The sequence below is a fragment of the Myodes glareolus genome, unplaced genomic scaffold, assembly GCF_982192425.1.
Source record: "Myodes glareolus unplaced genomic scaffold, mMyoGla1.1 HAP1_SCAFFOLD_49, whole genome shotgun sequence".
Taxonomy (NCBI): Eukaryota; Metazoa; Chordata; class Mammalia; order Rodentia; family Cricetidae; genus Myodes; species Myodes glareolus.
This window is the reverse complement of record NW_028263221.1, coordinates 1,555,214-1,567,500: the sequence shown is the minus strand read 5'-3', so window position 1 is coordinate 1,567,500 and position 12,287 is coordinate 1,555,214. Positions and strand designations below refer to the sequence as shown.

The following is a 12,287-nucleotide window of genomic DNA, read 5'->3' as shown; positions in this document are numbered from 1 at the left end:
ATATGTTAATGTCAGGGCCTGAAGTTCCTCAAAAGGGGTTGAATGGAGACCCTTGCTTATCTAAAAAATGTCTGACCTTGGGGAAAGGACTTTTGGAAAGCAGGCACGAGGGGGGGGGGATGGACGGGGGGGGGGGGGGGACGGGGACACGACTCGGAAAGCTCCCTCTCGAAAGGGACTTTCGACATATCTTCATGATATCTTCTTACTTTCATGATACACTTTCACGATATCTTCTTACTCTTTTCCCAAGGATACCCTACCATTCTGATCATTCTGTACTGACTAACTTCCAATGTAAGTCAATGAAGAAATAAAGTAAGGAAACAAATAAAGAAAAAGCTCACTGTTGTTGATTGATTTTTGATTTCATAATGAAACTTTCTCTCTCTCTCTCTCTCTCTCTCTCTCTCTCTCTCTCTCTCTCACACACACACACACACACACACATACATAAACACTTGAGTGAAATTTTAAATTAATTTGTATTTAATTTAATTAAATACAGGCCTCTTTATTCCCAGCATTCAGGAGGCAGAGTTTGAGGCTGCCAGCCTGGTCTACAAGAACAAGTTCCAGGACATGTTCCAGATTCAGAGAAACCCTGTCCAAAAAAAAAAAAAAACCCACAAAACAATAAATAGAATAAAAACGATAAATAGACACTATTTCCTACAACTTTATTCAGGGGACAGAGTGCACTCTGAAACTCATGTTTTCCAGGCAGGGCTATGTACCTAAAGGCTATGTCAGGCTGGAGAGATAGCTTAGCGGTTCAGCAATGACTGCACTGTCTGCTCTTCCAGAGGACCCAGGTTCTATTCACATGGCAGCTCATAGCTGTCTGGAATCCTAGTTCCAAGGGGGGGGGGGGAGAGAGAGAGAGAGAGAGAGAGAGAGAGAGAGAGAGAGAGAGAGATGCTTCATGTCGATATACGAACAAACTGAGAAACAAGGAAAGACGGTGCTGGTGGCTGGTTGGTGGGCTTTCAGTTCCCTGACAGCGATAAGCACATGATGGAGGAACCGCAAAGTTGTTCCACTATGTGGGTGTGATGAGAGATTGTGAGTGCGTGTCCTGTCGGAACAAAGTGAGTCCCGTAGTTCATAAAAATTACCCCAAAACTTCAGCAGAATTCATTTCGGTCTTCCTAAGTTTGCAAATGTGTGATGAACTTGTGAGACATCAAAATTCTCAGTCATAGATAACGAGGAGATAGAGTATGCCACACGACAAAAATCAGATTCCTTGATCTAGAGCCACAATGAACATGCCTTGGAAAAGGGGGACGAGGCCCACTTGAATCACAATGTCCATCGGAGCGAGAGAAGAGTGTGCAAAGGACACAAAAGGAGAGATCTTTGTGGTCCTTCCTTTCTTCCTTGGCTCGGGAAGTGACTGAAAGATGAGACTTTGTCCGAGCGGGTTCTGACTTGAGTCTCCCCCTCTGTGGGTATTAGTCGATCCTCCCTTCTTTCTAGAGTGTGTGTCTCTCAGACGTTACCTGCTTTCCAGGGCAAAGCTTTCTAAGCCTTATTCAGAGACCTCAGCCATGTGCTCTCAGAAGAAGCCTGGTAGTATAGGGGTGGGTGCCAAACTCGCTTGCTTGATGCTTCAGACGCATGTCATTGAAGCATAGGACATAAAGATTCATCATAAAGATTCACAACACACACAAAGCCATCCTCACTTACTAACGGCCCAGGACACCCGGAGCGTTCTCAGCCAGGCTGTGTGTGGTGGTGGGGGCGTGCCTTTCATCCCAGCACTCGGGGAGGCAGAGGCAGGCAGATCTCTCTGAGTTCAAGGATGGCCTGGTTTACAGAGTGAGTTTTAGGATGGCCCAAGATACACAGAGAAACCCTTTCTTCAAAAACAAAACAAAACCACACGAAAAAAAAAAAGAAAAGAAAGGAAAAAGACAAAAGAAGAGGAAAAAAGAAAACAACTGCAGTCTCTTCCCACTCTCTCACCCACTGTCTCTAAATAGTTCTCAGGTTGAACCCGGAGACCAGGGTGTCATTCATAACTGGAAAGCCAGAAACCTTAGGTTGATGCCTCAACCCTGCTAATGGCTGTGATAGAAAGCATGGTAAAATCAGGCTTTGGCGGAGCACGACTCACTCTCCCTTTTTCTAGTATGACTGGTACACAACAAAAAGGAGTGTGTGTGGGGGGGGGGGCGATAAGCAGCGCTGGTATTGAAATCTCACTGACCCCTTCGGCACTCAGCGTGAATGAAGAGCATCTCTAGCAAAAGGCTACATGCTTGTCAATTCCTGACTTTGTACAATCAACTACCGTGCATCTTGGATGTGCGTTGGCCCTTTAGGGACGCAGAGAAACATCCCAGAAACTGCCCCCCCCCCCAGTTCCTGAACCCTAGCCCTGGAAGGCTCAAGGCCATCACATCCAGCAATCTCTCTAGTCCCTGCTAGTGGGGAACTAACTCACTTTGTCTTCCCAGGACCACTGATTTCTCCATGGTTCCCTGTGAGATCTGGGGCCAGCTTTCTTCTTCCTCACTCTGGCCTCCTCACGATCTCCGTTCTCTCTCCCAAGTAGACTCATCAGTCTAGACGACATGTCTAGAAGCGAGGAGTCTTACAGGTACTGAAAGAGTATGTCTTGAGGGCTGTTGGCGTTTCTAGGACACAAGTGACATCACAAGATTCTGAGAGCTCTCCGGGATACGGTAGAATTTCCAGAGAAGGGACTGCTGATGTCATGAGGCATGGGCCTTTACCTCCTTGCAACTATTTCTCCCTGAACTGACTGAGTGCAAGCTGAGGTTTGCTTTCCAGGAGTCTGTCCCGTGACACAGAGGGGAAGCCATTCAGTATCTCCTCTTTCCGAAACCAGAAATTTCTCTCTCTCTCTCTCTGCTTCATGAAAATCTTTTCACGACTCCCTCCACCCATGGGGAGTTAGTTGAACGCACACTTTTTTCATGAATGGACCTTCTTCTCCTGAACGGATATTCATACTCAGTCATCTGAAAAATTAGGCCAGGATGATACGGAAGATGAGGGCTGAGTCCTCTGAAGTGAACAAGCACCTAGGGAAGGCTAAACTGAAGGGAATTTGACTCTGAGTGGCAAGAGATGTATAGCTGCCCCTCAGCTTCAGAAGAGCTGCTGCAAATGCACGGAGGAGGCAGACATATCAGGCTGAGGGACCAACTGGGCTCTCTGCATCTTCCCGCAGCGTCAGAGCTGTGTGGAGGGGCCGTGCTCAGAGGGAAAGGGCATTTTCTAGAACAGCACACATTTTTTTTTTTCTTTTTGATTTTCGAGACAGGGTTGTTCTGTAGCTTTTGGTGCCTGTCCTGGAACTAGCTCTTGGAGACCAGGCTGGCCTCAAACTCACAAGTGGAGTGCTGGGATTCAAGGTGTGAGCCACCACCGCCTGGCAATTTTTCTTTTTTAAAAAACTCAGACAAAACTTGACCCAAAACATCCTACAGGGTTGGAGGTCATTAAGTTAGTCTAATGCTGGTGGAGACTGTGTTGGGCTGAGATAAGGTGGATGGTGAATTATTTTTGAGAGGATTCCGTGCTAGCTCCTCATTAAGTCTCATTCTAAAGCGGTCAACTTTAAAATGAAATCCTTACAATGCATTCTCTATTGTTCGGAACACACAGTGCATCATTCCTTGTTTTTGCCATCTGTAAAGGCACAGCAGTGGGACTGGAGAGATGGCTGAGAGGTCAGGAGCCCTGGCTGCTCTTCCAGAAAGGAAGAAAGAAAGAAAGAAAGAAAGAAAGAAAGAAAGAAAGAAAGAAAGAGATCTGGTGCCCTTTTCTGCTCTGTGGGCATGCATGGAAGCAGACCGTTGTATATGCAATAAATAGATAGATAGATAGATAGATAGATAGATAGATAGATAGATAGATAGATAGATAGATAGATAGATAGATAGATAGATAGATAGATAGATAGATAGATAGATAGATAGATAGATAGCACGGCAGCTCTGATGCCCCTGTCACTCTGGGGATGCAACACTTCTGAAGTAACTTTCCCCAGTCTACTTCATTATGATGCAGTCTCATTTTTAATCAACATTTAGAACAACCGCTGATTGGAGCAGAATTTTACAATTTTTAAAACACATTTTAAAACCTTAAAACCATGACGCTTATATTTCTGGCTTTCTTTTTTCCCTACAAGTGGTCATTTTACTTAAATGATGTAACAGGTGAAGATTCTTGTATAGATTTTAGTAGAAGAGTGTACCTGAGGTAGCTAGCTGCTAGGGAGTGAAGGAAGGAACAAGAACTCTTATCGACTGAGGCATGCCAGTCTCCCTTAGGGCCCAGTAAAGGGTCTTAGGCCAGAACATACATCTGTTTCCTGAGTTAAAGCTTTAGCTGTTGTTTGTCTGAGAGTGCCAGGCTCTGCGGTGCAGCTGAGCCTTTTTCTTACTGGGCCGGGATGGTCCACACCTGCTTCCAAGAGTATTGCTTATTCCGTGTAGCCTGTGGTGGGAAAAAAAACGGGAGGAACTGGGATGACTTCCCTTTGGTCTTCGTTGTCAACAACAGCAGCATCTAGATTCACCCTTTGGCTTTCAAAGCAAGAGGGTTTATTGGCTGTGTCTCTGGGGGTCAGAGCAGTAGGATTTCGGGTGACAGAACCAAGGAAGAAGTCATACTCGAAAGCCAAATCATACTCCGGACGTGACTCCGCTGACACTAGCATGTGGCTAACTGATTTAGGAGGTTTCACTCCTCTGGAAGGTGGTAAGTAGTGCCATCCCTGGGCATGTGAGCTTGGGCCATAGAGGAAAGCTGGCTGAGCAGAACAGTAAGCGACACGCCGTCCTCTCTCTGTGGTTTCAAACCCTGTCCTGGGGATTTTGCATTGGCTTTCCTTGATCGTGGATTCTCAGACAGACCTTAATCCCGAAACAGAATTGGGGATGGGGGAGACAACCTACCTACCTACTTTAACGAGGGAAGTATTTGGCTCAATGCATGAGATCGTCTGTTAAGGTTTCTGTGGCCCAACTTGTCTCATGCTGGGAGAGCTTCCCTCATGACCTGTTTCAAACTTGGTAGTACTGAGCAAGTCTGAACTGCATTTGCCTACAGAGAATCCCAGGCACTGCCATCGTGTAGTCAGTTGACAATATAGACTATTTGTACTGAACGAGTAGGTAGGTAACTGCCACACTATTTCATTAGGTGCAAAGGAACACACACAGCAGCAACCTCTTTAAGGTCCAAGGACTACTGCAAAGTTACATCTAATGACTGAGAACAAAAGTGCTACATCACTCGCAATTCCCCTGCCTTTCTGCGTGAACGTCACAAAATACTCCCCCAGGGTGGACAGACAGACAGAATTGACCGAAACGAGGGATCTATTTACAGGATAGCCAATATCTTCAAATTTGGAGCACACGCAAAGATTTCTTATCACAGACCTTCCACGAGTCATGTAACAACTTCCGGGTGTTGGAGAGGTTTTGCGAATTGTTATGACAGGTTAATTCTGTGAATTGTTTCATTTTTTATTTATGTATTCACTCATTCATTCATCCATCCATTCATCCATTTAGCTGTCTGTCTGTCTATCTATCTATCTATCTATCTATCTATCTATCTATCTATCTATCTATCTATCTAATTAGTTATTCTGTATATATGTCTGCAGGCCAGAAGAGATCACCAGATCAAACTCAGAAGCTCTGGACATACTCTTAACCTCTGAGCCATCTCTCCGGCCCCAGTTCCTTACTTTTTCAAGAAGTCTACTTGTTTTCTCATCTCTTTATTTCCCCTTCTGTGCGTGACATGTACAGATGGGGCCGGGAGACAAGGGGGCTAGTGTGGTGAGAGGAAGGTGCCCGCTGGTCATCCAGTGGTAAATAAGGCTGGGAATAGCTGACTATTAATTCATTAGAATACGATTAAAACTGTTCCAGTAGAAAGCAATTGCTTTCTTTTCTCTTTGCCCAGAGATCAGACTGACTGCAACTTGGAAAGAAGTCGACCCTGCTGGACAGCCACCTCCTGACTCCTGCTTTGGGTGGGTGACCCAAAGAGGTTGTAAAGACAAGATCTGAGAATGAATTCATCGAATGGCTGCCAGCAGCAGCATTTTATTGAGAAGAGATTCCACATTTTATGCTGTTTAGTTACTTAGATGAAGAGGGGCTTGTGACTGGCATGGGGTGTGGCTTCTCAAGTCAGGTCAGGTCGGGTCAGGGAAGGGCTGAGGAGTGAGTGTAGCCACAGTGTTGGCCTTGACAATAGCCGCCAGTCATATGTTAATGTCAGAACCTGAGAGTTCCTCAAAAGAGAATGCCTGACCTTGGGAAAAGGACTTGTGGGAAGCAGGCACTTGAGAAACTGTGGCTTCATAGTTTACCAGAGAGCTCCCTCCTGAAAGGGAAAGTCATGATGGATATCTTTTCGCAAGGATCATTCTGGACTGACTGTCAATAAATAAATAAACTATGAACAAACAAACAATAAATAAAAAGTTCACTGTCGTTGATTGACTTTTGATTTCATAATGAAACTTTCTCTCTCTCTCTCTCTCTCTCTCTCTCTCTCTCTCTCTCACACACACACACACACACACACACACACACACACACACACACAAACAAGCTATACATTAAAAGGAAGCACAACACCTTTACTCAGGGGGCAAAGTGAACTCTGTGAACTCTGAAGGTCATGTTTTCCAGGCAGGACTATGTAGACTCTCCATGTTGGGCTGCAGAGATAGTTTCCCAGTTAAACACTGACTGCTCTTCCAGAGGACCTGGGTTCAATTCCCGGTATCCACATCCACATGTCCACATGGCAGCTCACAGCTGTCTGTAATCCCAGTTCCAGGGACCTGAGAGCCATGATCAAAACACAAATGCACATAAGATAAAAATAAATATTTTTTTAAATAAAGAGAGAGAGAGAGAGAGAGAGAGAGAGAGAGAGAGAGAGAGAGAATATATAAACAAACCGAGAAACAAGGAAAGATGGTGCAGGCTGGCTGGTGGGCTTTCAGTTCCCTGACAACAATAAGCACATGATGGAGGAACCACAAAGTTGTTACACTATGTGTGTGTGATGAGAGATTGTGAGTGTGTGTCCTATCAGAACAAAGTGAGTCCCATAGTTGATGAAAATTACTCCCAAGTTTTCAAATGTGTGATCAACGTGTGACAGGTTGGGCTAGAGATGCTGAGAACTGGGGTTCACCCAGGGGAGCCCTCAATGCAAGAGCAGACACTCGCTCCCATGAAGAGTGAGGGATGGATTATTCCTGCACTCAAGTTTAAGGAAGGATGAAGGGCTTTCCTTAAACTCACAGATATGAAAACCACTCACAGATAGGAAATCCACTCACAGAAATTGCAGTCTCAGCCGGGCTGTGGTGTGTGGTGGTGGGGGCATGCCTTTCATCCCAGCACTCAGGGAGGCAGAGGCAGACAGATCTCTGTGAGTTCAAGGATAGCATGATTTACAGAGTGAGTTTTAGGACAGCCCAAGATACACAGAGAAACCCTTTCTTGAAAAACAAAACAAAACAACACATAAAAGAAAAGAAAGGAAAAAGAGAAAAGAAGAAGAAGCAAGAAAAAATTGCAATCTCGTCCCACTCTCCATCCATTGGCTCTAAAGAGCTCTCAGACTGGACTGAAGACCAGGGTGTCATTCATAACTGGGATGCCAGAAACCTTAGGTTGATGCTTCAACCCTGCTAATAATGGCTGTGATAGAAAGCATGGTAAAACAAGGCTTGGGCGGAGCACAACTCCCCGTTTCCTATTATGACTGGTACACAACAAAAAGGAGTTCGGGGGGGGGGGGGCGATGTGCAGTGCTGGTATTGAAATCTCACTGATCCCTTCCACACTCAGTGTGAAGAGCATCTCCAGCAAAAGGCTACATGCTTGTCAATTCCTGACTTTGTCCAATCAACTACTGTGCATCTTTGATGTGCGTTGGCCCTTTAGGGACGCAGAGAAACATCCCAGAAAACCCCCAGTTCCTGAACCCTAGCCCTGGAAGGCTCAAGACCACCACATCCAGCAATCTCTCTAGTCCCTGCTAGTGGGGAACTAACTCATTTTGTCTTCCCAGGACCACTGATTTCTCCATGGTTCCCTGTGAGATCTGGGGCCAGCTTTCTTCTTCCCTCACTCTGGCCTCCTCACGATCTCCGTTCTCTCTCCCAAGTAAACTCATCAGTCTAGACGACATGTCTAGAAGCGAGGAGTCTTACAGATATTGAAAGAGTGTGTCTTGAGGGCCGTTGGCATTTCTAGGACACAGGTGACATCACAAGATTCTGAGAGCTCTCCGGGATACGGTAGAATTTCCAGAGAAGGGACTGACGATGTCATCAGGCATGGGCTTTTACCTCCTTGCAACTCTTTCTCCCTGAACTGACTGAGTGCAAGCTGAGGTTTGCTTTCCAGGAGTCTGTCCCATGACACAGAGGAAGCCATTCAGTATCTCCTCTTTCCGAAACCAGAAATTTCTCTCTCTCTGCTTCATGAAAATCTTTTCACGACTCCCTCCACCCATGGGGAGTTAGTTGAACGCACACTTTTTTCATGAATGGACCTTCTTCTCCTGAACGGATATTCATACTCAGTCATCTGAAAAATTAGGCCAGGATGATACGGAGGATGAGGGCTGAGTCCTCTGAAGTGAACAAGCACCTAGGGAAGGCTAAACTGAAGGGAATTTGACTCTGAGTGGCAAGAGATGAATAGCTACCCCTCAGCCCCAGAACAGCTGTTGCAAATGCACGGAGGCAGACATATCAGGCCGAGGGACCAACTGGGCTCTCTGCATCTTCCCGCAGCGTCAGAGCTGTGTGGAGGGGCCGTGTTCAGAGGGAAAGGGCATTTTCTAGAACAGCACACATTTTTTTTTTGATTTTCGAGACAGGGTTGCTCTGTAGCTTTTGGTGCCTGTCCTGGAACTAGCTCTTGGAGATCAGACTGGCCTCAAACTCACAAGTGGAGTGCTGGGATTCAAGGTGTGAGCCACCACCGCCTGGCAATTTTTTTTTTAAAAAAAACTCAGACAAAACTTGACCCAAAACATCCTACAGGGTTGGAGGTCATTAAGTTAGTTAGTCTAATGCTGGTGGAGACTGTGTTGGGCTGAGATAAGGTGGATGGTGAATTATTTTTGAGAGGATTCCATGCTAGCTTCTCATTAAGTCTCATTCTAAAGCGGTCAACTTTAAAATGAAATCCTTACGATGCATTCTCTATTGTTAGGAACACACAGTGCATCATTCCTTGTTTTTGCCATCTGTAAAGGCACAGCAGTGGGACTGGAGAGATGGCTGCGAGGTCAGGAGCCCTGGCTGCTCTTCCAGAAAGGAAGAAAGAAAGAAAGAAAGAAAGAAAGAAAGAAAGAAAGAAAGAAAGAGATCTGGTGCCCTTTTCTGCTCTGTGGGCATGCATGGAAGCAGACTGTTGTATACGCAATAAATAGATAGATAGATAGATAGATAGATAGATAGATAGATAGATAGATAGATAGATAGATAGATAGAACGGCAACTCTGATGCCCCTGTCACTCTGGGGATGCAACACTTCTGAAGTAACTTTCCCCAGTCTGCTTCATTATGATGCAGTCTCATTTTTAATCAACATTTAGAACAACCGCTGATTGGAGCAGAATATTACATTTTTTAAAACACATTTTATAACCTTAAAACCATGACGCTTATATTTCTGGCTTTCTTTTTCCCTACAGTGGTAATTTTACTTAAATGATGTAACAGGTGAAGATTCTTGTATAGATTTTAGTAGAAGAGTGTACCTGAGGTAGCTAGCTGCTAGGGAATGAAGGAAGGAACAAGAACTCTTATCGACTGAGGCATATCAGTCTCCCTTAGGGCCCAGCAAAGGGTCTTAGGCCAGAACATACATCTGTTTCTTGAGTTAAAGATTTAGCTTTAAATCTTTTTAAAAGATTTTTTTAGTTAAAGATCGGCGGTGCAGCTGAGCCTTTTTCTTACTGGGCCGGGATGGTCCACACCTGCTTCCAAGAGTATTGCTTATTCCGTGTAGCCTGTGGTGGGAAAAAACGGGAGGAACTGGGATGGCATCCCTTTGGTCTTCATTGTAAACAACAGCAGCATCTAGATTCACCCTCTGGCTTTCAAAGCAAGAGGGTTTATTGGCTATGTCTCTGGGGGTCAGAGAAGCAGGATTTCAGGCGACAGAACCAAGGAAGAAGCCATACTCGAAAGCCAAATCATACTCCGGATGTGACTCCACTGACACTAGCATGTGGCTAACTGATTTAGGAGGTTTCACTCCTCTGGAAGGTGGTAAGTTAGTGCCATCCCTGGGCATGTGAGCTTGGGCCATAGAGGAAAGCTGGCTGAGCAGAACAGTAAGCGACACGCCGTCCTCTCTCTGTGGTTTCAAACCCTGCCCTGGGGATTTTGCATTGGCTTTCCTTGATCACGGATTCTCAGACAGACCTTAACCCCCGAAACAGAATTGGGGATGGGGGAGACAACCTACCTACCTACCTACTTTAACGAGGGAAGTATTTGGCTCAATGCATGAGATCATCTGTTAAGGTTTCTGTTGCCCAACTTGTCTCATGCTGGGAGAGCTTCCCTCATGACCTGTTTCAAACTTGGTAGTACTGAGCAAGTCTGAACTGCATTTGCCTACAGAGAATCCCAGGCACTGCCATCGTGTAGTCAGTTGACAGTATAGACTATTTGTACTGAACGAGTAGGTAGGTAACTGCCACACTATTTCATTAGGTGCAAAGGAACACACACAGCAGCAACCTCTTTAAGGTCCAAGGACTACTGCAAAGTCACATCTAATGACTAAGAACGAAAGTGCTACATCACTCGCAATTCCCCTGCCTTTCTGCGTGAACGTCACAAAATACTCCCCCAGGGTGGACAGACAGACAGAATTGACCGAAACGAGGGATCTATTTACAGGATAGCCAATATCTTCAAATTTGGGGCACACACAAAGATTTCTTATCACAGACCTTCCACGAGTCATGTAACAACTTCCGGGTGTTGGAGAGGTTTTGTGAATTGTTATGACAGGTGAATTCTGTGAATTGTTTCATTTTTTATTTATGTATTCACTCATTCATTCATCCATCCATTCATCCATTTAGCTGTCTGTCTGTCTGTCTGTCTGTCTGTCTGTCGGTCTGTCTGTCTATCTATCTATCTATCTATTTAGTTATTCTGTATATATGTCTGCAGGCCAGAAGAGATCACCAGATCAAACTCAGAAGCTCTTAACCTCTGAGCCATCTCTCCAGCCCCAGTTCCTTACTTTTTCAAGAAATCTACTTGTTTGCTCATCTATTTATTTCCCCTTCTGTGCGTGACATGTACAGATGGGGCCGGGAGACAAGGGAGCTAGTGTGGTGAGAGGAAGGCGCCCGCTGGTCATCCAATGGTAAATAAGGCTGGGAATAGCTGACTATTAATTCATTAGAATACGATTAAAACTGTTCCAGTAGAAAGCAATTGCTTTCTTTTCTCTTTGCCCAGAGATCAGACTGACTGCAACTTGGAAAGAAGTCGACCCTGCTGGACAGCGACCTCCTGACTCCTGCCTTGGGTGGGTGACCCGAAGAGGTTGTAAGGACAAGATCTGAGAAGGAATTCATCTTATGGCTGCCAGCAGCATTTTATTGAGAAGAGATTCCACATTTTATGCTGTTTAGTTACTTAGATGAAGAGAGGGAGGCCTGTGAACTGGCATGGGGTGTGGCTTCTCAGGTCAGGTCAGGGAGGGGCTGAGGAGTAAGTGTAGCCACAGCGTTGGCCTTGACAATAGCCGCCGGTCATATGTTAATGTCAGGACCTGAGAGTTCCTCAAAAGAGAATGCCTGACCTTGGGAAAAGGACTTGTGGGAAGCAGGCACTAGAAACTGTGGCTTCATAGTTTACCAGAAAGCTCCCTCCTGAAAGGGAAAGTCAGTCATGATGGATATCTTTTCGCAAGGATCATTCTGGACTGACTGTCAATAAATAAATAAACTATGAACAAACAAACAATAAATAAAAAGTTCACTGTTGTTGATTGACTTTTGATTTCATAATGGAACTTTCTCTCTCTCTCTCTCTCTCTCTCTCTCTCTCTCTCTCTCTCTCTCACACACACACACACACACACACACACACACAAAACAAACTATACATTAAAAGAAAGCACAACACCTTTACTCAGGGGGCAAAGTGAACTCTGTGAACTCTGAAGGTCATGTTTTCCAGGCAGGACTATGTAGAGAGACGCTCCAT

At 45.2% G+C, this 12,287-nt stretch overlaps 1 long non-coding RNA gene across 1 annotated transcript in view; it reads right to left on the bottom strand.

Moving 5' to 3' along the window:
* The window catches only part of LOC148117134 (uncharacterized), a 60,278-nt gene that overhangs the window by 15,020 nt on the left and 32,971 nt on the right, over positions 1-12,287 (bottom strand). The gene's annotated exons all lie outside the window — the stretch shown is intronic.